This window comes from Triticum dicoccoides, chromosome 6A (assembly GCF_002162155.2).
Source record: "Triticum dicoccoides isolate Atlit2015 ecotype Zavitan chromosome 6A, WEW_v2.0, whole genome shotgun sequence".
NCBI lineage: Eukaryota > Viridiplantae > Streptophyta > Magnoliopsida > Poales > Poaceae > Triticum > Triticum dicoccoides.
Window position 1 is genome coordinate 579,482,149 of NC_041390.1, and position 25,361 is coordinate 579,507,509.

Sequence of the window (25,361 nt, forward strand, 5' to 3'; positions counted from 1 at the left end):
TGATTATTGTGATGACATGTATGCTTTAAAGAATAATTATAACCATGAAACTTGTCATCTTGATCTTAATTTTCAATCACATGATAGTTATTTTGTTGAGTTTGCTCCCACTAGTATTAATGAGAAGAACCTTGCTTATGTGGAGCGTAGTAAATTTTCTATGCTTGTAGATCATGAAAAGAATGCTTTAGGTTCTGGTTATATTGTTGAATTCATTCATGATGCTACTGAAAATTATTATGAGGGAGGAATATATGCTTGTAGGAATTGCAATAATATCAAATTTCCTCTCTATGTGCTTAAAATCTTGAAGTTATGCTTGTTTTGCCTTCCTATGCTAGTTGATTATTGTTCCCATAAGTTGTTTGCTCACAAAATCCCTATGCATAGGAAGTGGGTTAGGCTTAAATTTGCTAGTCATATTCTTCACGATGCTCTCTCTATATTTCAATTCTTATCTTTTATGTGAGCATCATTGTCATTATCATGCCTAGCTAGGGGCGTTAAACGATAGCGTTTGTTGGGAGGCAACCCAATTTTATTTTTGTTTCTTGCTTTTTTTCCTGTTTAGTAATAAACAATTCATCTAGCCTCTGTTTAGATGTGGTTTTATGTGTTTAATTAGTGTTTGTGCCAAGTAGAACCTTTGGGAAGACTTGGGGAAAGTGTTGTTGATCATGCTGTCAAAAACAGAAGCTTTAACGCTCACGAGAATTGCTGCCATTTTTACTTGGAGAGTGCTATTTAGTTAATTATTGTTGCAGATGATTAATAGATAAATTCCTCAGGTCCATCAATTTATTTGAGAATTTTATGAGTTCCAGAATTATAGGTTTGATCTAGATTACTACAGACTGTTCTGTTTTTGACAGATTCGGTTTTCGATGTGTTGTTTGCTTATTTTGATGAATCTATGGCTAGTAAAATAGTTTATAAACCATAGAGAAGTTGGAATACAGTAGGTTTAACACCAATATAAATAAATAATGAGTTCATTACAGTACCTTCAAGTGGTCTTTTGTTTTCTTATACTAACGGAGCTTACGAGTTTTCTGTTAAGTTTTGTGTTGTGAAGTTTTCAAGTTTTGGGTAAGGATTCGATGGAATATGGAATAAGGAGTGGCAAGAGACTAAGCTTGGGGATTCCCAAGGCACCCCAAGGTAATATTCAATGACAACCAAGAGCCTAAGCTTGGGGATGCCCCGGAAGGCATCCCCTCTTTCGTCTTCGTTCATCGGTAACTTTACTTGGAGCTATATTTTTATTCGCCACATGATATGTGTTTTGCTTGGAGCGTCAATTTATTTTGTTAGGATTTGCTTGATGTTATTTAGAGCAATGTTTTTCATATTTTATTTCAATAAAAGTGGCATTGATAGCCTTTACTATGCCTATGTTACAAGTCCACATGTTGCTGTTTGAAAACAGAAAGTTTACCGCTGTTGCAATAATTCCCTAGAAAATTCAGAATGTGATAAAATGTTGAAACCTTTTGAATATTAAGGTCTGATAAATTTACTACAGTGGGAATTTTCTTTCATAATTTTTGGAGCTAGGGAAGTATGGATGTTGCTGCATTCTTTACAAACTGTCATGTTTAGGCAGATTGCTGTTATGTTTGCATTGTTTGCATATGTTTGCTTCTTTAATGATTCTATTTGAGGATAGGACTATTAAATATGGAGAGGCATTTAGTATGCAATGTTGAATAATAATTTTAGTGATTTTCTACAGTAGAGTATGATAAGGTTTTGGCAATGGTTTATACTAACTTATCTCACGAGTCCTTGTTGAGTTTTGTGTGGATGAAGCTTTTGAGATTTAGGGAGACCGTGATATGAGAGGAATTAAGGAGACACAAAAGCTCAAGCTTGGGGATGCCCAAGGCATCCCAAGATAATATTTCAAGAAGTCTCAAGCATCTATGCTTGGGGATGCCCCGGTTGGCATCCCACCTTTCTTCTTCAACAACTATCGGTTAGTTTCGATTGATCCTAAGTTTTTGCTTCTTCACATGATGTTTGCCATTCTTAGAATGTCATTTTATTTTGCTTTGCTTGCTGTTTGAATAAAATACCAAGATCTGAAATTCTTAGATGTTAGAGAGTCTTCACATAGTTGCATAATTATTCAACTACTCATTGATCTTCACTTATATCTTTCGGAGTAGTTTGTTGTTTGCTCTAGTACTTCACTTAATTTTAGAGCATGGTGGTAGTTTTATTTTGAAGAAATAGATGAACTCTCATGCTTCACTTAGATTATTTTGAGAGTCTTAAATAGCATGGTAATTTGCTTAAAATCCTAATATGCTAGGTATCCAAGATTAGTAAAAGTTTCTTATGAGTGTTTTGAATACTAAGAGAAGTTTGATGCTTGACGATTGTTTTGAGATATGGAGGTGATAATATCAAAGTTGTGCTAGTTGAGTAGTTGTGAATTTGAGAAATTCTTGTGTTGAAGTTTGCAAGTCCCGTAGCATGCACGTATGGTAAACGTTATGTAACAAATTTGAAACATGAGGTGTTATTTAATTGTCCTCCTTATGAGTGGCGGTCGGGGACGAGCGATGGTCTTTTCCTACCAATCTATCCCCCTAGGAGCATGCGCGTAGTGCTGAGATTTTTGATGACTTGTAGATTTTTGCAATAAGTATGTGAGTTCTTTATGACTAATGTTGAGTCCATGGATTATACGCACTCTCACCCTTCCATCCTTGCTAGCCTCTTCGGTACCGTGCATTGCCCTTTCTCACATTGAGAGTTGGCGCAAACTTCGCCGGTGCTTCCAAACCCCGTGATATGATACGCTCTTTAAAACATAAACCTCCTTATATCTTCCTCAAAACAGCCACCATACCTACCTATTATGGCATTTCCATAGCCATCCCGAGATATATTGCCATGCAACTTTCCACCATCCAGTTTATCATGACACATTCATCATTGTCATATTGCTTAGCATGATCATGTAGTTGACATAGTATTTGTGGCAAAGCCACTGTTCATAATTTTTTCATACTTGTCACTATTGATTCATTGCATATCCCGGTACACTGCCGGAGGCATCATATAGAGTCATACTTTGTTCTAGTATCGAGTTGTAATCATTGAGTTGTAAATAAATAGAAGTGTGATGATCATCATTCAATAGAGCATTGTCCCAAAAAAAAGAGAAAAGAGAAAGGCCAAAGAAGAAAAAAATAAGGCCCGAAAATATATATATATATATAAATATATAAAAAATAAAAGAAAATAAAAAGGGGCAATGCTACTATCCTTTTTTCCACACTTGTGCTTGAAAGTAGCACCATGATATAGCGAGTCTCATATATTGTGCTTCAAAGTAGCACCATGTTCTTCATATAGAGAGTCTCATATGTTGTCACTTTCATATACTAGTGGGAATTTTTCATTCTAGAACTTGGCTTGTACATTCCAACAATGGGCCTCCTCAAGTGCCCTAGGTCTTCGTGAGCAAGCAAGTTGGATGCACGCCCACTTAGTTTCTTTTGTTGAACTTTCATACATTTATAGCTCTAGTGCATCCATTGCATGGCAATCCCTACTCCTCGCATTAACAATAATCGATGGGCATCTCCATAGCCCATTGATTAGCCTCGTTGATGTGAGACTTTCTCCTTTTTGTCTTCTCCACATAACCTCCATTATCATTATTCTATTCCACCCATAGTGCTATATCCATGGCTCACGCTCATGTATTGCGTGAAGGTTTATAAGTTTGAGATTACTAGAGTATGAAATAATTGCTTGGCTTGTCATCGGGGTTGTGCATGATGATAGCATTCTTGTGTGATGAAAATGGAGCATGACTAAACTATATGATTTTGTAGGGATGAACTTTCTTTGGCCATGTTATTTTCAGAAGACATAATTGCTTAGCTAGTATGCTTGAAGTATTATTACTTTTATGTCAATATGAACTTTTATCTTCAATCTTTCGGATCTGAATATTCATATCACAAGTAAGAAGAATTACATTGAAATTATGCCAACTAGCATTCCACATAAAAAATTATCTTTTTTATCATTTACCTACTCGAGGACGAGCAGGAATTAAGCTTGGGGATGCTTGATACGTCTCCAACGCATCTATAATTTTTGATTGCTCCATGCTATATTATCTACTGTTTTGGGCAATATTGGGCTTTATTTTCCACTTTTATATTATTTTTGGGACTAACCTATTAACCGGAGGCCCAGCCCAGATTTGCTGTTTTATGCCTATTTCAGTGTTTCGAGGAAAAGGAATATCAAACGGAGTCAAAACGGAACGAAATCAACTGGAGAAGTTATTTTTGGAAGGAAACCTACCGGATAGACTTGGACCCTACGTCAGAAGATGAAGCAGGTGCTCATGAGGGTAGGGGCGTGCCCCCCTGCCTTGTGGCCCCCCCTTCGGTCCACCGACGTACTTCTTTCACCCATATATACCTACGTATCCTAAAACTTCCAGAACGCACAATAGATTGGGAGTTCCACCGCCAGAAGCCTCCGTAGCCACCGAAAACCAATCTAGACCCGTTCCGGCACCCTGCCAGAGGGGGCAATCCTTCTCCGTTGGCCATCTTCATCATCCCAGTGCTCTCCATGATGAGGAGGGAGTAGTTCTCCCTCGGGGCTGAGGGTATGTACTAGTAGCTATGTGTTTGATCTCTCTCTCTCTCTCGTGTTCTTGAGGTGATACGATCTTGATGTATCGCGAGCTTTGCTATTATAGTTGGATCCTATGTTTCTCCTCCCCCTCTTCTCTCTTTTAATGAATTGAGTTTCCCCTTTGAAGTAATCTTATATCTTTAAAGATTTGAGAACACTTGATGTATGTCTTGCGTGGGATACCCGTGGTGACAATGGGGTATTCTATTGATCCACTTGATGTATGTTTTGGTGATCAACTTGCGGGTTCCGCCCATGAACCTATGCATAGGGGTTGGCACACGTTTTGGTCGTGATTCTCCGGTAGAAACTTTGGGGCACTCTTTGAGGTCCTTTGTGTTGGTTGAATAGATGAATCTGAGATTGTGTGATGCATATCGTATAATCATACCGACGGATACTTGAGGTGACATTGGAGTATCTAGGTGACATTAGGGTTTTGGTTGATTTGTGTCTTAAGGTGTTATTCTAGTAAGAACTCTAGGGCTGTTTGTGACACTTATAGGAATACCCCAACGGATTGATTGGAAAGAATAACTTTGAGGTGGTTTCGTACCCTACCATAATCTCTTCGTTCATTCTCCGCTATTAGTGACTTTGGAGTGACTCTTTGTTGCATGTAGTTATGTGATCCATTTATGTTAGTATTGTTGAGGGAACTTACACTAGCGAAAGTATGAACCATAGGCCATGTTTCCTATCATTGCAATACCGTTTACGCTCACTTTTACCATTAGTTACCTTGCTTTTTTTATATTTTCAGATTACAAATACCTTTATCTACCATCCATATACCACTTGTATCACCATCTCTTCGCTGAACTAGTGCACCTATAAAATTTACCTTTATATTGGGTGTGTTGGGGACACAAGAGACTCTTTGTTATTTGGTTGCAGGGTTGCTTGAGAGAGACCATCTTCATCCTATGCCTCCTACGGATTGATAAACATTAGGTCATCCACTTGAGGAAAATTTGTTACTGTCCTGCAAACCTCTGCACTTGGAGGCCCAACAACGTCTACAAGAAGAAGGTTGTGTAGTAGACATCAAGCACCATGATATCGAATCAAGAAGAAAATGCGGCAATTAGTGTAGAACCTCTTTGGTGGCGCCGATTAGGCCTCAACTTCATCCTAGGAATAGGTGATGATGCGGCTCTTCCGGTGGTGCAGATGAAGAAGGCGGTGTGGGAATGGAGGTGGCGGGAAAGATGAGGGGAACGTCGGGGCGGCTCCTTGGAGGTGGAGGACGGGGTGGCTGATATAAATTTTCACATTACTACTATAATATAACTTTTCCATGGCTTAATCCACTGATATAAATCGATAGTTTCAATCAAAACAAGCAAACTATGCATCAAAAACAGAATGTGTCTAAAACAGAACAGTCTGTAATAATATGAATATTCACCATACCTCTGGTACTCCAAAAATTCTACCAAAATTAGGAAAAATAAACAATTTGTATAGAAAGACAGTGCAAAACATTTCAGAACCGTTTGGCGTTCCAGTATAAAATGTAAAATCGCGCAATACAGCCAAAGTTTCTATCCTGCACCATACAAACCAACAAGTAATCTAAAACAACCTAAAGGCAAACATTGGAACATTATTTTTATTTTTAAACTTTATAAAAGCACAAAACAGAAATAAATGACTCTCTAAAACTTCCGGGTTGTCTCCCTGGCAGTGCTTTCTTTAAAGCCATTAAGCTAGGCATATACTGCTCAAGTAATGGATCCACCCGGATCCCAAGGTATATCAAAGACAATTTGAATTAGCAATGATATGTAATTTAGTAGTGAGCAAAAAGTAACATATATCAAGTAATGACGAAGTCTAACTCTCTTCCTATGCATCAGCATGTCATACAAGAACAATTCATGCACATCAAGTAAAGGCCAATGCATAGTATAAACAGTTTCTTGCAATTTTTTCGTGTTGGAAACATAAAGAGGCGGAGATGTAGTTCCTCTCTCATAATAATTGCAAGTAGGAGCAGCAAGCACATGCATATTATATCTATAAAAACCATCATGTGTAATAGTAAAACGCAACCCATCAATATAATCCTTAATAAGGGTAAACTTCTCCGATATAGTGTAGTTGGGAGAATTCAAAAAGATAATAGGACTATCATGCGTGGGTGCAATAGCAACAATTTCATGTTTAACATAAGGAACTATAGCAAGTTCATCTCCATAAGCATAATTCATATTGGCATCTAGGCCACAAGCATAGCAAGCATCATCAAAAAGGGATATTTCAAGAGAATCAACGGGATCATAACAATCATCAGAGCAATCATCCTTCGATAAGCACGAAGGGAAATTAAACAATGTATGAGTTGAAGAGTTACTCTCATTAGAAGGTGGGCACGGGTGATCAATCCGCTCTTCCTCCTTTTGTTCTTCACTCTCCTCCTCATCTTTTTCATCCAATGAGCTCACAATGTCATTAATTTCTTCTTCCATAGACTCCTGCAAAATATTAGTCTCTTCTTGGACTGCAGAGACTCTCTCAATAAAATCATCAATATCAGAATTGAATTCATAATTCTCATAGCAATATTTAAGGATAGCTAAATTTTCAGGTCTATAAACTGAATAATCAAAATTTTCACACTCTTTAAACAAAGATTCAATTTCATAAGCACCCATAAAAGCAACAAATTCTTCTATCTGTTCCACATCATAGTAATCATATATACCATTATCATAAGAAGCCAAGGTTTTATCATCGTTAAATTTGCATGAAAAGGGAAGGTGTGGAGCCTTCATCCTAGAGAAACAAGTATAATCATATCTCAAGCATAGTTCCCGAGCATACCAATGCAACATATGAATTTGATCCCATAATAGTTTCCCTTTTTGAGTCAAGCGATAATCCCTAAAGTATTCATGTTGATCCAATGTGTCTCCCATTACTAAGTTGAATGGGGTTTTCTTAGGATTATCAAAGTAGTACATAATATCTTTCACATAATGAGCATTGAGGGTTTTAGGAGGTTCCCCATCTCCATGAGTAGCAAGTACACCTGATTTTTTTGGTATTTCGTGTTCCATATCCATAACTAAAGATAGAGAACAACTTAGAATAGAAAAAAATTACTTAGTGAGAAAGCTAACAAGCACGCACGAGAATATTCACCCCATGCTATGGCTCCTCGGCAACGGCACCAGAAAAAGGTCTTAATAACCCACAAGTATAGGGGATCAATTGTAGCCTCTTTCGATAAGTAAGAGCGTCGAACCCAACGAGGAGATAAAGGTAGAACAAATATTCCCTCAAGTTCTATCGACCACCGATACAACTCTACGCACGCTTAGCGTTCGCTTTACCTAGAACAAGTATGAAACTAGAAGTTGTTTGTAGGTGTTTTTGGATAGGTTTGCAAGATAATAAAGAGCACGTAAATAAAAAGTAGGGGCTGTTTAGGTAAAGAAGCAATAAAGTTAATATAGGGAGTTTGGAAAAGTGGTGGTAGGAGTTGCGAAATTATCCCTAAGCAATTGACTACTTTAGTAGACCGATAGCAAGTTTTATGTGGGAGAGGCCACCGGTAGCATGTCATCCCTGACTTGGAATTCTATGCACTTATGGTTGGAACTATTAGCAAGCATCCACAACTACTAACGTTCATTAAGGTAAAACCCAACCATAGCATTAAGATATATTGGTCCCCCTTCAATCCCGTATGCATCAATTTCTATGCTAGGTTGTAGTTTTTGTCACTCTTGCCCTCCAATACATAGTCTTATCAACATAGAACTAACGCTATGGTGTGATCCACGCGTGCACTCATATGATGGGCACCAAAGGACAGCAACATAACCACAAGCAAATTAAATCAATCATAGCAATTCATCAACCACCGATAGGACAACGAAAATCTACTCAGACATCATAGGATGGCAACACATCATTGGATAATAATATGAAGCATAAAGCACCATGTTCAAGTAGAGGGTACAACGGGTTGTGGGAGAGTGGACTGCTGTAGATAGAGGGGGGAAGGTGATTGAGATGTTGGTGAAGATGGTGTAGGTGTTGGTGAAGATCACGGTGATGATGATGGCCCCAACGGCGTTTTGGCGCCACTGGAAGAGAGGGGGAGAGAGCCCCCTTCTTCTTCCATGACCTTCTCCCTAGATGGGAGAAGGATTTCCCCTCTGGTCCGTGGCCTCCATGGCATGGGAGGGGCGGGAGCCCCTCCGAGATTGCATATGTCTCTCTGTCTCTCTCTGTTTCCGCGTTCTCCCTGTCTGCCCTTTCACCATTTCTTATATATCTGGAGATCCGTAACTCCGATTGGATTAAAACCTTAGCCCCGATTTCCCCCCCAAAAAATTAGCTTTCTTGCAGCCAAAGAAGAGAAGTAACCGCCTTATGGGGAGCCCACGAGGGTCAGGGGCGCGCCCAGGGGGGGCGCAGCCCCCTGCCTCGTGGCCCCCTCGGCCACCGTCTCGCTTTGATTTTCTTCCCATATCTCACAAATATTCCAAAAATATTCTCCATCCATTTTATTCCATTTGGACTCCGTTTGTTATGGATTTTCTGCGAAACAAAAAACATGCAACAAACAGGAACTGGCACTGGGCACTGGATCAATATGTTAGTCCCAAATATAGTATAAAAAGTTACCAAAAGTATATGAAAGTAGTATAATATTAGCATGGAACAATAAAAATTATAGATACGACGGAGACGTATCAATGAGGGATGTTGAGGTGTTGCTGTGGACGACGTCATCGGGGAAGAGGCTCTGGCTGGATGGCAAACAGAGGAGGGTATGGGGCTTCGCGGGTTTTCGCGGCCTCGATGTACGAATGGGTGGGCGGATGGGATGGAGGGGGGAACCATGGCTTAGGGACGCTCTGCTACGTCTCCAACGCATCTATAATTTTTTATTGTTCCATGCTATTATATTATCTGTTTTGGATGTTTAATGGGTTTTATTATGCACTTTTATATTATTTTTGGGACTAACCTATTAACTGAAGGCCCAGTGCAAATTGCTGTTTTTTGCCTATTTCAGTGTTTTGCAAAAAAGGAATATCAAACGGAATCCAAACGGAATAAAACCTTCGCGAGGATCATTTTTGGAACAAACGCAATCCAGGAGACTTGGATTGGACGTCAAGGAAGCAACGAGGAAGCCACGAGGCAGGAGGGCGTGCCGTAGGGGGGTGGGCGTGCCTCCCACCCTCGTGGGCCCCTCGCGGCTCCACCGACCTACTTCTTTCGCCTATATATACTCATATACCCCGAAAACATCCAGGAGCACCACGAAACCCTATTTCGACCGCCGCAACCTTCTGTACCATGAGATCCCATTTTGGGGCCTTTTCTAGCGCTCCGCCAAAGGGGGAATCGATCACGGAGGGCTTCTACATCAACACCATAGCCTCTCCGATGATGTGTGAGTAGTTTACCACAGACCTTCAGGTCCATAGTTATTAGCTAGATGGCTTCTTCTCTCTCTTTGGATCTCAATACAAAGTTCTCCTCGATTCTCTTGGAGATCTATTTGATGTAATTCTTTTTGCGGTGTGTTTGTCGAGATCCAATGAATTGTGGGTTTATGATCAAGATTATCTATGAACACTATTTGATTCTTCTCTGAATTCTTATATGCATGATTTAAATATCTTTGCAAGTCTCTTTGAATTTTTAGTTTGGTTTGGCCTACTAGATTGATCTTTCTTGCAATGGGAGAAGTGCTTAGCTTTGGGTTCAATCTTGCGGTGTCCTTTCCCAGTGACAGCAGCGGCAACAAGGCACGTATTGTATTGTTGCCATCGAGGATAAAAAGATGGGGTTTATATCATATTGCTTGAGTTTATCCCTCTACGTCATGTCATCTTGCCTAATGCGTTACTCTGTTCTTATGAACTTAATACTCTAGATGCATGCTGGATAGCGGTCGATGTGTGGAGTAATAGTAGTAGATGCAGAATTGTTTCGGTCTACTTGTCACGGACGTGATGCCTATATACATGATCATGCCTAGATATTCTCATAACTATGTGCTTTTCTATCAATTGCTCGACAGTAATTTGTTCACCCATCGTAGAATATGTTATCTCGAGAGAAGCCACTAGTGAAACCTATGGCCCCCGGTGAGGGAGTCCTGGATTAGGGGGTCTCCGGACAGCCGGACTATATCCTTTGGCCGGACTGTTGGACTATGAAGATACAAGATTGAAGACTTTGTCCCGTGTCCGGATGGGACTTTCCTTGGCGTGGAAGGCAAGCTTGGCAATACAGATATGTGGATCTCCTCCCTTGTAACCGACTCTGTGTAACCCTAGCCCCCTCCGGTGTCTATATAAACCGGAGGGTTTAGTCCATAGGAAAACATACAATCATACCATAGGCTAGCTTCTAGGGTTTAGCCTCTACGATCTCGTGGTAGATCAACTCTTGTAATACTCATATCATCAATATCAATCAAGCAGGACGTAGGGTATTACCTCCATCAAGAGGGCCCGAACCTGGGTAAACATCATGTCCCCTGCCTCCTGTTACCATCCGCCCTAGACGCACAGTTCGGGACCACCTACCCGAGATCGGCCGGTTTTGACACCGACATTGGTGCTTGCATTGAGAGTTCCACTGTGCCGTCACCGTAAGGCTTGATGGATCCTTCGATCATCGGTAACGATGCGGTCCAGGGTGAGGTTTTCCTCCCCGGATAGATCTTCGTATTCGGCGGCTTCGCACTGCGGGCCAATTCGCTTAGCCATCTGGAGCAGATCGAGAGCTACGCCCCTGGCCATCAGGTCAGGTTCGGACACTTAAACTACACTGCCGACATCCGCGGAGACTTAATCTTCGACGGATTCGAGCCCATGTCAGGTGCACCGCACAATCACGACGAGCATGACGTAACTCTACCGTCGGACAGTGTTCAGGAGATTGCATCTGCAACTACTCTGGCCTTCAATCCGGAGCAAATTGCACCATCCGAGGATGGAGGGATAGACCCCGCCATGGAGGCCGCACTCTCAGTAGCGATGGAGCCGAATACTGACTTCACCCCTTACGAGAGCCGTGTCGCCGAACCACTGGATTCGTCTCCGGCCACGGACTCCGAGCCGCCTGCATCCGTGCCTATCGAATCCGATTGGGCGATGATCATGGAGTTCACCTCCGCGGATATCTTTCAGCACTCGCCTTTCGGCGATGTGCTAAATTCATTAAGGTCTCTCTCCTTGTTAGGAGAACCTTGGCCGAACTATGTCCGGCTAGAATGGGATGCGGACGACGAAGAAATTCGCTGCCCACCCACCACCCACTAGGTAGCCACTGTCGACGATTTAACTGACATGCTCGAGTTCGACTCCAAATACATCGACGGTATGGACGACGATGCAGGAGACGAACAGGAACCACCGCCCACAGGGCGCTGGACCGCCACCTCATCATACGATATATACATGGTGGACACCCCCAAAGAAGGCAACGGCGATGAGACAGCGGAGGATGACCCCTCCAAGAAGCAACCCAAGCGCCGACGTCAGCGGCGCCGCTCTAAGTCCCGCCATAGCAAAAGTAGTGATACCGGCACAAGAGACAATAACACTCCGGATAGTGCCGAAGACAACCAAAATCCCCTCCATCACGATGTAGAGCACGAGGGTGAACAAGCTAGCCCTCCAGAGCAGGCAGCAGAAGGAGAATCAGAGGAGGACAATTACATGCCTCTCTCCAAAGACGAGGTGAGCCTCGGCGACAAAGAATTTATCGTGCCTGAGGATCCCATCGAGCAGGAGCGTTTCAAGCGCCGGCTTATGGCCACATCACATAGCTTGAAGAAAAAACAACAACAGCTTCAAGCTGATCAAGACTTGCTAGCAGACAGTTGGACCGAAGTCCTTGCGGTCGAGGAATACGAACTCGGGTGCCCCTCCAAGAGTTACCCAAAGCGCAGGTTGCTACCTCACCTCGAGGAGGAAGCATTGAAACCTACATCACCAGTGTATGATGCGGCTGACCGGCCACCTCGTGGCCGAGCCAGAGAGGCGTTTCAGCCTGAAGTTCACCCTGCACCCCGCCGCCACTCAAACAAAAATACTAAGTCCCGGGGCAACACACAGGACCTGCGAGACGTATTGGACAGCAGGGCAAAACAAGCAAGGTCGATATACGGGTCACGGGCGCGCGCGCCAATGCGGGACGATGACCATCACGCCGGATACACTAAAAGTAAATCCGGCCGGGCCGAACACAACAGACAAGACTCATATGAACTGCATCGTGATATAGCCCGGCACAGAGGTGACGCACACCCCCTATGCTTCACTGATGAAGTTATGGATCACGAATTCCCAGAGGGTTTTAAACCCGTAAATATCGAATCGTATGATGGTACAATAGATCCCGCTGTATGGATTGAGGATTTTCTCAACCACATCCACATGGCCCACGGTGATGATCTGCATGCCATCAAGTACCTCCCACTAAAACTCAAAGGACCAGCTTGGCATTGGCTGAATAGCTTGCCAGCAGACTCCGTCGGCAGCTGGGAGGATCTGGAAGACGCATTCCTTGACAACTTCCAGGGCACTTATGTGCGACCACCGGACGCTGACGATTTGAGTCATATAACTCAGCAGCCAGGGGAATCGGCCAGGAAATTCTGGACCCGGTTCCTAACCAAGAAAAACCAAATTGTCGACTGTCTGGATGTAGAGGCCTTAGCGGCATTTAAGCATAATATCCGTGAAGAATGTCTCGCCCGGCACCTCGGCCAAGAGAAGCCGAAATCCATGGCAGCCCTCACGACACTCATGACCCGTTTTTGTGCGGGCGAAGATAGCTGGTTGGCTCGTAGTACGAATACAGCAAGCAAACTTGGCATATCAGAAGCCAGGGATATCAACGGCAAACCACGACGCAACAAACACAAGTGCCGCAAATATGGTGAAAACGCCAAAAATATGACAGTTAATGCCGGGTTCAGCAGCTCAAAGTCTGGTCAGCGGAAAGGGCCACCCAAAAATACAAATCCGGGTCCATCCAGTCTGGACCGCATACTCGCTCGCCAATGCCAAATTCATGGCACCCCAGAAACGCCAGCCACCCATACCAACAGAGAATGCTGGGTCTTCAAAAAACCGGTCAAGGCAGGCGCCAAAGACGAAGAGGGGTCTCAAAGCGACGACAACGACGAAGAGCCCGGATCATCGAACACAGGAGGGCAAAAGAAATTTCCCCCCATATTCAATCGGTGAATGTGGTAAATACCACCCGAATTGCCAACTTGGACCAGATATGCACCCTTAGGGATGGCGGCTCAACGGAATTAGCCGTCCCACAATATAAGCTAGGGCCAGTCACCTTCAACCGCACGAATCGCCCGGTTATCGCCAATCAGGGCAATCCAACCACACTAATCCTCGACCCAATAGTAGACGGGTTCCACCTCACTCGCATCCTCATGGATGGAGGTACTAGTTTAAATCTGCTTTACTAGGACACAGTGTGCAAGATGGGCATCGATCATTCAGCGATCAAGCCCACCAAAGCCACTTTTAGAAGCATCATACCAGGTATGGAGGTTAGCTGTACAGGCTCCATTGCCCTCGAGGTAATCTTCGGATCACTAGAAAATTACCGTATCGAAGAGTTAATCTCGAAATCGCCCCTTTCCACAGTGACTATCAAGCACTGCTCGGGCGAACCGCGTTCGCTCGATTCAACGCAGTGCCACATTATGCCTACCGTAAGCTCAAAATGCCCGGTCCACGCGGCGTCATCACGGTTCATGGCAAGGCCGAACCTTCCTTCGGCACCAACTAATACATCACTGCCTTCGCAGCAGAAACAACGAGCAGCACCTTGCAGCCGAACCTCGAGTCGACGCCCAGGCTCTCGGACACCGGCAAGGGGCTTCAAACTACTTCGCGGAAGGATACCCCGGCTCGTCCAGAGCTCAACTAAACACTCCGGCGAAGGCCATGACAAGCCGAACTCAGTGGTTCAACCGCCCTCCGGCACGAAAACATTTCTTATATTTCCTTCGCTGGTTCACCTTTGCACCGACCAGGATGGACTCCACGGAGGCAGCTTGAACGTGTCAGGGGATCCTTAGACATTCCCCAAAGTGAACGTCCAGCTATAATACGGATCCGCACTCAACCTCTTCACCCTGGTCACAGCAGGTTCTGCTATCACAACTCCTTTTTATTATTATTTATCACATTACTTGTACCCATACGCATTGACGTATTATTCAAATACAACATGTGGATTTATATGACGCTTACCTGCTGATTATTTCTTATCGAAATCATTTCGTCAAGTGGCATCCACACACAGCGATACGCCTTAAATATGCCAGGGGCTTTGTTTTTCCCGTAACACGACAATAAAAGTCCGAACACCTTCATGGAAGTTCGGCACCCCGAACCTATAGCATTATATGCATCACCTCCAAATCATGTCTTGTGTCAATAGTTGGGTTTGCCTGGCTCCCATGTTTTGGTACCTTACGTTCTGCTATATCGGCTAAGGTAGCACTGGGAGAACTACTGCGATTGTGTCCCGGTTCTTCCGGATGAGCACCTCAGTACAGAAAGCCGAAAACTGACTGTCATTATATGGCGAGAGCTGGTCAGCTGTTTGAGCGGTCACAAAATCTTTAAGGATTTCTCCTGCACAATGCCATAACCAATGTAGCGTGCGATGGATCGGCTTTTTCTCCGATCAGGCGCTTATAGAGCCCCTAGTACGGTCTTCCGAACACAAGGGGCTACGCCGACCATACAAAAGCTGCTATGGCTAAGTGAGAGTGATAAAGCCCTATAGTACGATTGCCTGGTTCGTTATGCTGAGCACCTCCTTCGGAGGACCCAAAACTGGGATAAAGAGTGCTCATGTTTATCCCGAACACCCCCGTACTTCTTACGTGGGGGTAGAAGCCGACGACTGGCCAACTCTCAGTTTCAACATAAAAACGGCTGCACAGGAGGGTAAACTTTTATATAATAGGCGACATATAAATGACCTTGTTCAAACATTACAAAGGACAACATGATCGGCATTCATGGAAATATAATGTCCTTGGTGCATAGCTCCGCTGCAAGGTAGGATCCTTTCAGGACACTCTTATAATATAATTCAGGCTTGCGGTGCTCCTTCCCCTCTGGCGGTCCCTCGGTCACTAGCTTTTCGGCATCCATCTTCCCCCAGTGCACCTTTGCGAGGGAGAAGGCCATTCGGGGTCCTTCTATACAGACCGACCGCTTGATGATGTCAATTCGAGGGAAAGTGCTTACAAGCCGCCTCACGAGCCCGAAGTAGCTGCTTGGAATCGGCTCGGCAGGCCATAGCCGGATAACCATATCTTTCATGGCTAGTTCTGCCGCCTTATGCAGTTCGATCAACTGTTTCAGTTGATCGGCAAAAGGCACCAGATAATTCGGCGCCAAATAGTGCAACCAAAAGAGCTTATTGGTGGTGTTCCTTCCTTCGGCTCGGTAGAATTGAGCGGCATCTGATATGCTATGAGGTAGCTCGGCAAATACACCTGAGAAGTCCGGATTCACAATCAAAAACGTAGTTTTCCCTTCAAATACTTGATTACATGGGAAAAGCCTTGGATCCCCTGCAGGGCACTTTGGGTTCCCCCCAGGCATCGCTCGTGGCCTAACGCGCCTTGGTGAGTTCGGACTCTTTCTCCGTTAAACTCTGCTCCAAGGTCTCGCATTTACTTAGGACCTCTTTCATCTCCTGCTCAGCTTTAATAACTCTGGCCTCGTGTTTCTCACGAAGAGTCCGCTCCGTGGCCGCCTTTTCCTCGGCCTCGGCAACGGACCTTTTGAGGGCCTCGACTTCGGTCATAACCCCTAGCACAAATTATGCGGCTTATTTCATACTAAACATTTATTTCACAATAAATGCACGCAACGCTTGTGCATACCTTGTTTATCCCTCAACTGCATTTTCAATTGGCCAATTTCTTCCATGGCCCGCTCCAGACTTTGATTCAGTCCGGAAATCTCCGCAGTACGAGAGGCAGCAACTGCTACAGGTATCTGCTTGAAACAGAAGAGAAATCAATATCATTCAATAAGTCTTCCTGTGATCATCAATGCGATCCCCTGTCCGGTTCTTTATTTCACCGGATAGTGTATCAAGGGCTACTATCTATACTATGACACTCTTCGGCAACCTATAAAACAGACCTCAAAGCCTCTTATAAGGCTGATACAGGCTTCGTTCAGTCCACTCTCGGTTGACTGAATCTTCTCAATCACCGCACCCATAAAGGCGCGGTGTTCGTCAACAATGGAGGTGTCTCGTAACGCCAGCAACAAAGCATCCAACACCTCTGGATGGACAGAGGTCACCAGCGGAATAGGCACGCCCCCTCTAGCCGAAGGAGGCTGCCTTCTTGATTCTGGAGCCGTATAAGCCTCTGGAATCGCATCCGGTGGGGAGCCGAACTCAGGGTCGCCCCCGCCGTCGGACCCCATGGGAATCTTTTCCCCCACATGTCTGGCCCCTGCGGTTTGACCTCCAGGCGCCGCCTTCATGATTTCTTCCTTTCCTCCTTGGCCGGGGTCCTTCTAGGACGATGCCTCGGTGTTATGCACCTGTTTGGAGGAAGGGGCCTTTGGGGGCATCCCGCTCTCCATAGCATTTGAGCTCAGCAGGTCCTCTGATGAGGATTGTTTGGTACGGGACCTCACCGGACTACCAAAAAATATGACTTAAGGTTAAAATACTAAGCCACGATGAGTCCGGACGCTTAAACGTACTCAGATTTTATATACTTACGAGTTCACCAGGGGCTTGGCCCTGGGATCCCATGCCAGGTCGCTGTCGGCGGCAGCAGTGGACTCCTCTGGAAGAGAAGCCCTTCCCCTTTTGGGCAGTTCGGCCTCCAAGGGTGCGGAGGTCATCCTCTTCCTTCTCCCCCCCCCCCGCAGGGGATTCATCTTCCTCCTCCTTTTCATCCTCTTCGGAGGTGGAATGGGCATCAGAGCCTTTGGGTATTGTGTCTGAAGTGCCGCTCCGCCTTCTTCGTCCAGCTTTGGGAGAGTTGAATAAACACGCGTTAAGCGCTTCCTTTGGATCATGCGGATAGAAAAGTTTGATAAACTCACCGAACTTGCAGGGCGGGACAGTTTGTACCCGCGGTCTTCGACGAAGTCTGGCCATGGTTTGCTGGACTTGAAAAGCACCTTCCAAATGTCCTTGTGTGAGGAGCCGAAGAACCCTCGCAAGGTTTGGTGCCTGGCCGGATCGAATTCCCATAGATTGCAAGTCCGGTGTTGACAAGGCAGTATCCGGCAGACTAACATCACCTGGACAACGTTGACAAGTTCAATGTTCTTATCTCCCATATCTTTAACGCGCGTCTAGAGCACCGATAGTTCGCCGGACAAGGACCAGTCCAGGCCTTTCTTGACCCAGGATGTAAGCCGCAGAGGGGCGTCGGATCGAAACTCGGGCGATGCAGCCCATTCCTTGCCGCATGGCTCAGTGATGTAAAACCACTGCTGTTGCCACTCCTTAAAAGAATCATTAAAGGTTCCCGTTGGCCATATGACGTTGGGCATCTTGCTCACCATAGCACCCCCGCACTCGGCGTGCTCGCCGCCCACCACCTTGGGCTTCACATTAAAAACCTTCAGCCATAAACCGAAGTGCGGCAAAATGTGGAGGAAAGCCTCGCACACGACGATAAATGTCGATATGTTGAGGAAGGAATTAGGGTACATGTCGTGAAGATCGATCCCACAATAGTACATGATGCTGCGAACGAATGGGTGGAGGGGAAACCCTAGCCGGCGGACAAAGTGAGGGAGGAATACAACCCTCTCGTGGGGTTCTGGAGTGGGGACGATCTGTCCCGCCGTCGGGAGACGGTGGATGATTTTCTTGGCTAGATACCCGGCCTCCTGAAGCTTCTTGATATCCTTCTCTCGGACGGTAGAGGCCATCCATTTGCCTCCTGCTCTGGATCCGGATATCTTTGGAAGGCCTTTTGTGGGCAGAGAAGGTGAACGCTTGGGCGCTGGAGCCTGAGCAGAAGGGAATGAATCGGGAAGAGGGCGTAGGTGAAAAGAGTGAATCCTTGTCCCTTTATAAGGGCAGAAGAGGCGGTGCGCCTCCCCACTCACCTGGTAAAACCTCTTATCCCCCAAGCGCCGTAATTGATGGCGCGGTTGGGTTACCCACATCCGTATTGATGAGAATCCCGTGATAGGGGGACACGATCTCTGCTTTGACAAGACATGTCAAGAAAATCGCCTCACGATATGTGCAGTGCTGGTTGAGAAAAACGATTCGAATAATGACCGGGCCATGACATGATATCATGTTGCTAAAACGTGTCAACAGATTAGATTTGTTGAAATATTATTCTCTCTACGGTGGTATGTGGAACTTGTTTTGCAGAGCCGGACATGGTCCTTGTGTCCAAAATCTTCCATGGAGTATTCGGAGGAAAAACCCTCCTTGCAATGCCGATGACAAATCTGCACACCGGATGTCAGGACCCCGATCCTAAGTCACACCGATCTAGCATGTAACACTTCATATCACTTTGCGGCCTCACGCATGGTATTCCCACGGGTGCCACCTTACCTGGCTCGAGGCCGTTTGCGCCTTTTGGCTCACATATATGATAGTGTCGCTAGCATCCATATGATAGAGAACCCGGGCCGACATGGCTAGTCGTGAACCCAAAGCGGCGTTAACCTATGGGGATAGGCATACATGAATCACATCGAGCATGTCGGTCATCAGCGAGTGAATCTGGGCTGTAGCACTGGGCTGACAGGACTCCGGGGAACCCGGGCTGTAGCAGGCTAGGCAGGACTCCGGATGTCACCGCGTGACATTTCCACGAAGGGACAGACATAGGAACGAAGTGAAACACATGCCGGCCAGTCAAGTGTCCTGAGCAGTAGTGCTGGGCTAACAGGACTCCGGTGAACCAGGCTGTAGCGGACTACTATGGCTCATGGAAGCACTAGACTACATTTCCCCATAAGAGAGGCTGCCAAGGATAAACAACTAGATTGTCAGATCCCACACATACCAAGCATTTCCGTCATACACACAATATGCTCGATATGTGCAAATACAATATGGCATCACAACATAACTCTACGACTCAAGTATTTATTCATTAGGCTCCGAGGAGCGAGATATTACAAACATGGATCTCATGACCCAACAATCATAGCATAAAAATCAAAGCACAAGCGGAAGCTTAACATGTCTGAGTATAGACATCTACGAATGAAAAAGGCTAAGCAGCCTGACTATCTACCAGATCCTGCCGAGGGCACAAGATCGTAGCTGAGGTATCAAGCTAAACGTCGGAGTCCACGTGGAACTAATAGCAAGACTGAAGTCTCTCTGCAAAACATAAATTAAGCAAACGTGAGTACAAATGTACCCAGCAAGACTTACATCAGAACTATCTACATATGCATCGGTATCAATAAAGGGGGTGGCGGAGTTTAACTTCAGCAAGCCAGCTTTGACTCAGTGGCTAACCTGAACTACGACTGCAAGCAACTCTTTTGAGGTGGCGCACACGAGTCCACATATTCACCATTCAATACACCACTATGGATCCGCTCCCGTCTCCCTACGAGAAGGCCATCCATAGCACTCACACTTATCTTGCACATTTTAGAGTATCCACTTTCACTTGTCTATGAACTGTTATAGGCAACCCAGAAGTCCATTACCGCGGACACGGCTATTCGAATAGATGATGTTAACCCTGCAGGGGTGTACTTCTTCACACACGTTCTCATCACTTACCGCCGTTTACACGACATGTACTCGGCAACCTTCAAGCGGAAGCCCAGCGAGGGTGTCGGCCACGGCCTACCTAAACACTCAAGTCTCCAGTCCAGGTTTATCGCCTATCCAGGTTCCATCCGCAAGGATTCCGGCCGAGGTTTCCACATACGGCCCCGAACGATGTGAATAGGGTTCCCAAGACACCAAACGGGTGCCCGGTACACCGTGCCACGGTGTATCTACCGCATCATAGCCCACCCCTAGGGTCAGTGCTACGCACGGCCGCCAACACATAACCTACAAACACCAGAAACTAGTTGCAACTCCTGGACAGAGTACTAGGGTGATTAAGAAGCCGAGAGGGTCCATTGGTTTTGGGCCCAATGCGTGGTAGTAGCTGTTTCATGGATCACAAACACAGAACTTAGTTCCTAAGGATGGCTTCAATGAGACAACTCACCATGTACTCCTACATGGCCTCTCACCGCTACCTTTACCAAATCGTGTTCACACACTAAGCTCTCAACAGTAGGACATGTTTACACACCTCCGATTCATCCCCGATGAATCAGACCTGACTCAACTCTAAGCAGTAGTAGGCATGACAAACAAACATGAATGAGTAGGCATCAGGGCTCAAACAACTCCTACTCATGCTAGTGGGTTTCATCTATTTACTGTGGCAATGACAGGTCATGCAGTGGAAAATGGTTCAACTACCGCAGCATGTAACAGTTGAATTGTTATTGTCCTAATGCATTAAAAGAGAGCAAGAGCGAGAGAGTGGGATTGTGTCAGAATGAACAAGGGGTTTTTGCTTGCGTGGCACTTTTGAAGATAGTATAACTCTTCATCGGTGTCATTGATCACATCGTCGAAACATACGTCTACCTAGGGGGAACAATCACCGGCAAACACTGAAAGAATACAATCAATGCAATGCACATTATGATGCATGATCATGACATGTCAATATGTTGTGATTTGAGCTAATGCAACTAAAACCAGATTAAATGAAGTTGGTTTGAACCAAAGACTCAAATTCAACTCCATATGTGATTATTTAAATGCCACTTATTTGATTTGACCTGATCAGCAGGAATAAGTTTTTCAAACATGCATGATAATTCCATAATCAGATTCTTTGTATTTTTCTGATAATTTTTCATATATAAATTATTTCATTTGGAGTTACGGTTTAATTTCTATGAATTTTAGAAGTTTTGGGCATTTTCTAGAATTTCTTTATTATTTTAAATCCAACAAATGATTAACTGCGTCATCATTATGTCATGCTGGCGTCAGCAGGTCAACAGGGCTGTCCAGGTCAAACCTGACAGGTGTGGCCCACCTGTCATTGACTCAGTGTTAACCAGGGTTTAGTTAAATCCTAACTAAAGTAATTAGAAGGGCTGGGGCCCACGGTCAGCGAGTTAGTGGGTTAGCTAAATTTTAATTAGCATCTAAACTAATTAGCAGGGCCTTGAGCCCTCATGTTAATGACCCAGGGGGTCAAACCCTGGTCCACTCGGTCAAACCTGCCGGCGACTAACCGCCGGCGAGGTCCGAGACGGCGGCGATGCGCGGAATCACATCACAGGCCACGGTTCGATGCGCGAATGGCACCGTTGGAAACCCGAGCCTCGTCCGCGACGGCTGGTGCTAGTGGGGTCACCGGAGACGACCTAGATCGACGGTGGTGTCCGCTTCCGTGGTGGCTGTAGTTCGGGCGCGGACAGTGTCGATGCTACGGTGCACAAGAGGAGAAGACGAAGAGTGCTACGTGCTATTGGGAGTGTGCTGAGCGCGCTAATGGGCTCGGACGCGAGCTACAGCAGCTGTGGCAGCGGCGGCGCCATGGCCGGCGGCGAGGAGTGCTCGGCAAGGTGGTTAGGGCGGTTAGGGGAGGCAATTGAGCACGGGGTTAGGGGGAAAAGGATCATGGCCTCATAGCGCATCGATTGAAGTATTCGGCGGGCTTGGGAAAGGCCTGTAGACGACAGAGCGACGACGGTGATCGCCAGATCCCGCGGAAGAAGATGGCGGTGTTCAAGAAGAAGCAGGGCTTCCCGACCTGCGCAGCTCAGCGAGGAGGAGTAGGGCGATGGGGCAGTTCTTCTAGACACGACGGAGAGGCGGTGCAGTGGCTCTGGCCGCGGCGAACGGCATCGGTGGCGGTGGCCATGCTCGGCCATGGGGAGGGAAAGCAGAGGAGCGAGGGGGGAGAGAACCAGAGAGCGAGGGAGAGGCAGAGAGGTGTGTGGCATCTCCAGGGCGATGTCGGGAGGCAACAGCAAGCAGGAAGTGGCGCGCGTGTGCTGGCGCGCGCGTGCTGGCGCGCGTCGGGCACACGCCCTCCTGCCTACTCGCAGAAGGTTGAAGACGGTGGCGACTGCAGTGGGCTGGGCCAGCTGGAATTGGGCCAGGTGGGCTGCCAGGAGGTAAGCGCCAGGTAAGGTTTTCTCTTCTCTGTTTTATTTCTGTTTTGTTTTGTTTTTATTTATACATTTTGCCACCGATTCAAAATTCAAAACAAATTCAAAACGGGGCAAAACCTTCTGAATATTTTTATGTTGCCATTATGGACTTTTCCAGAGGCACAAAAATAATTCCAGGGCCTTTTGAATTATATTCTATAAAAATGAATATAATCCAAAACTCAAATACTTATTGATTTAATTTCAAAGTCCCAAAATAATTCCTTCAAAAATGTTCACTATTTTTGGTTTGGTCTCAAAGCCTTGCCAAATTTATCAAACATTTATGAAGTCATTTTGGAAGCAATGAATGCAATTTAAAGGGTTCTTGCCCTTCTTTTAAAATGATTTCTGAGGCTTTCAATTTCCTCATTTCAAGTTTCTTGAAAATAACAGGATGCATGATGCTCACTGATGCAACTATCTGCAACCAATGCTAGGGTTGTGACAACTCACCCCCACTAAACAAGAATCTCGTCCCGAGATTCAAGACGTGAGGTAAGAAGACAGAGGGAGCACAACCTAACATGGTCTTCACGATCCAGGTTGCACTCCATAGGAACGTTGACACGATCACCATCTTTGTCTCGATGTCTTGCTCTGAGAACTCCATCCAACACGATAACGGAAAGAAAAGAAACTCTCGAAGAATCAATCTTCTCGAAGATCGAGCAACCGACGATCAACTCTCAGAATGAGACATAGCGACATCTGTCGAGATGAGACACGATACACACATCAAGAATGATGGAAATGAGCATATGACAAGGTTTAAATAAGTAGCGGAATTCCCACACCTAGGAGGGTGGTGAACGGTGTCAATGTAGCGAGGAGTTGGGTTGCCATGATACCACAACGAGACACCTTAAAGAATGTGACTTGCAGAGATATTCTCTTAAGTGGCAAAAAGAATTACTTTTGATCCATAGATCATTGAAACTCTTCATTCCAGCTTAAGGCAATTTACAACTGATCGTTTGAAATAGCTCGAGGAAATGGCATACTCGGACTAGGATGGATGATGTGGACTACCTTGTTGAAGACAACGCAAGGGATGATTTTGCTTGCGCGTGCTCTCGGGAACTTGAGCATTTCCATATTCATCAAGGTTCTACCAACATCCGTGTCGAGGATCCTGGCAACACATCTTACTACCTTGACAAATAGTGATGGACAATGCAGATGCATAGAAAGACACCCCTTTCTCAGATTTCACCTTAGCGAGGCCAAGGGAACGAAATTTGGATGATCGGCCGAGAGACATTTAGCACCCCGCTTCTAATGTTCTCCTTGATGTGCTAGCGCAACCCATTTGTTGATATGGTTTGATAACTAGAACATCAAGTAAAAGGTCAGACTTCGGAAGCTTAAGAATCCATAAGGAATAACTACGGAGGCAGATCCTGCGAGATCCTTATGGGGAGGTGACCAACTTCTTCAACCAAGATATTACAATAATAGACCTTCCGACTAGGTGGGTTGGCCACGACATCCACGTTACCGGGTTACCGAGAGACCAATATTATAATTCTTGGGACACGTTCCAACCATCATATCTGCCCGAGATTCAGATCTGGTTGGTGTCAGGATATTCCAGACTCATCGAATCTAGAAAGGAAAGTGAAAGTTTGCAACACAAATCGACGAGATGACGTTGCGAGATTCTCGGGAAATGAACTATGATAGCAAGCTCCAGAACATGTACTGGTCCTGCTAAACACATTGGAACATGCTATCCTAGACAAGCATGACCACATAGTAGTCTTATAGTAAAACACTACCGAGTTCAGATTGGGAACCATCATCGAGGATAACGAAGTCCTAACATAGGTCATGACTAGCTCTTATGAAGGAACTCATTCTTGAACAAATCAATCAGTGGCTTGGTGTGCTAGGGATACGTATGGAATGAAGATGATCAGTCTATCAGACCATAGAATACTTCGCACGTGCATGACTGACTTGGGATGATTCCAGAGGAGGTAAAACAAGCCTTCTCAAATTCATGGAAGCAACTTGCATCAAGTGCACATGAATTAGAGGGACTCACTTCTTTCGTCCAAACATATGCTTCACGAGTGGGTCATGAAGAAAATGCTTACACAAGTTTCCAACACTAGTGTAATGTTCAACCAAATCATGGAGGAGACCAAGATGTTGTCGATGGGCTCAACAACAACTCATCCATGTTTCCGTATAAATGGAACTCCATAATCATGTGAACAAGGTGTTAGCATTAGTCAGACCCAAAATATATAATGGTGTATGCTCAAGGAACAACCACGAGTAAGACAACATTACGGTTATCGTTGATTCTGATTTGATTTGACGCTAGCCCATACTCAAATCAAGGATTGGTTAAGACAATAGCACCGACAGTTGATCACGAGGATCAATCGATGAAGATGTCCTCTTTCTTCAACACAC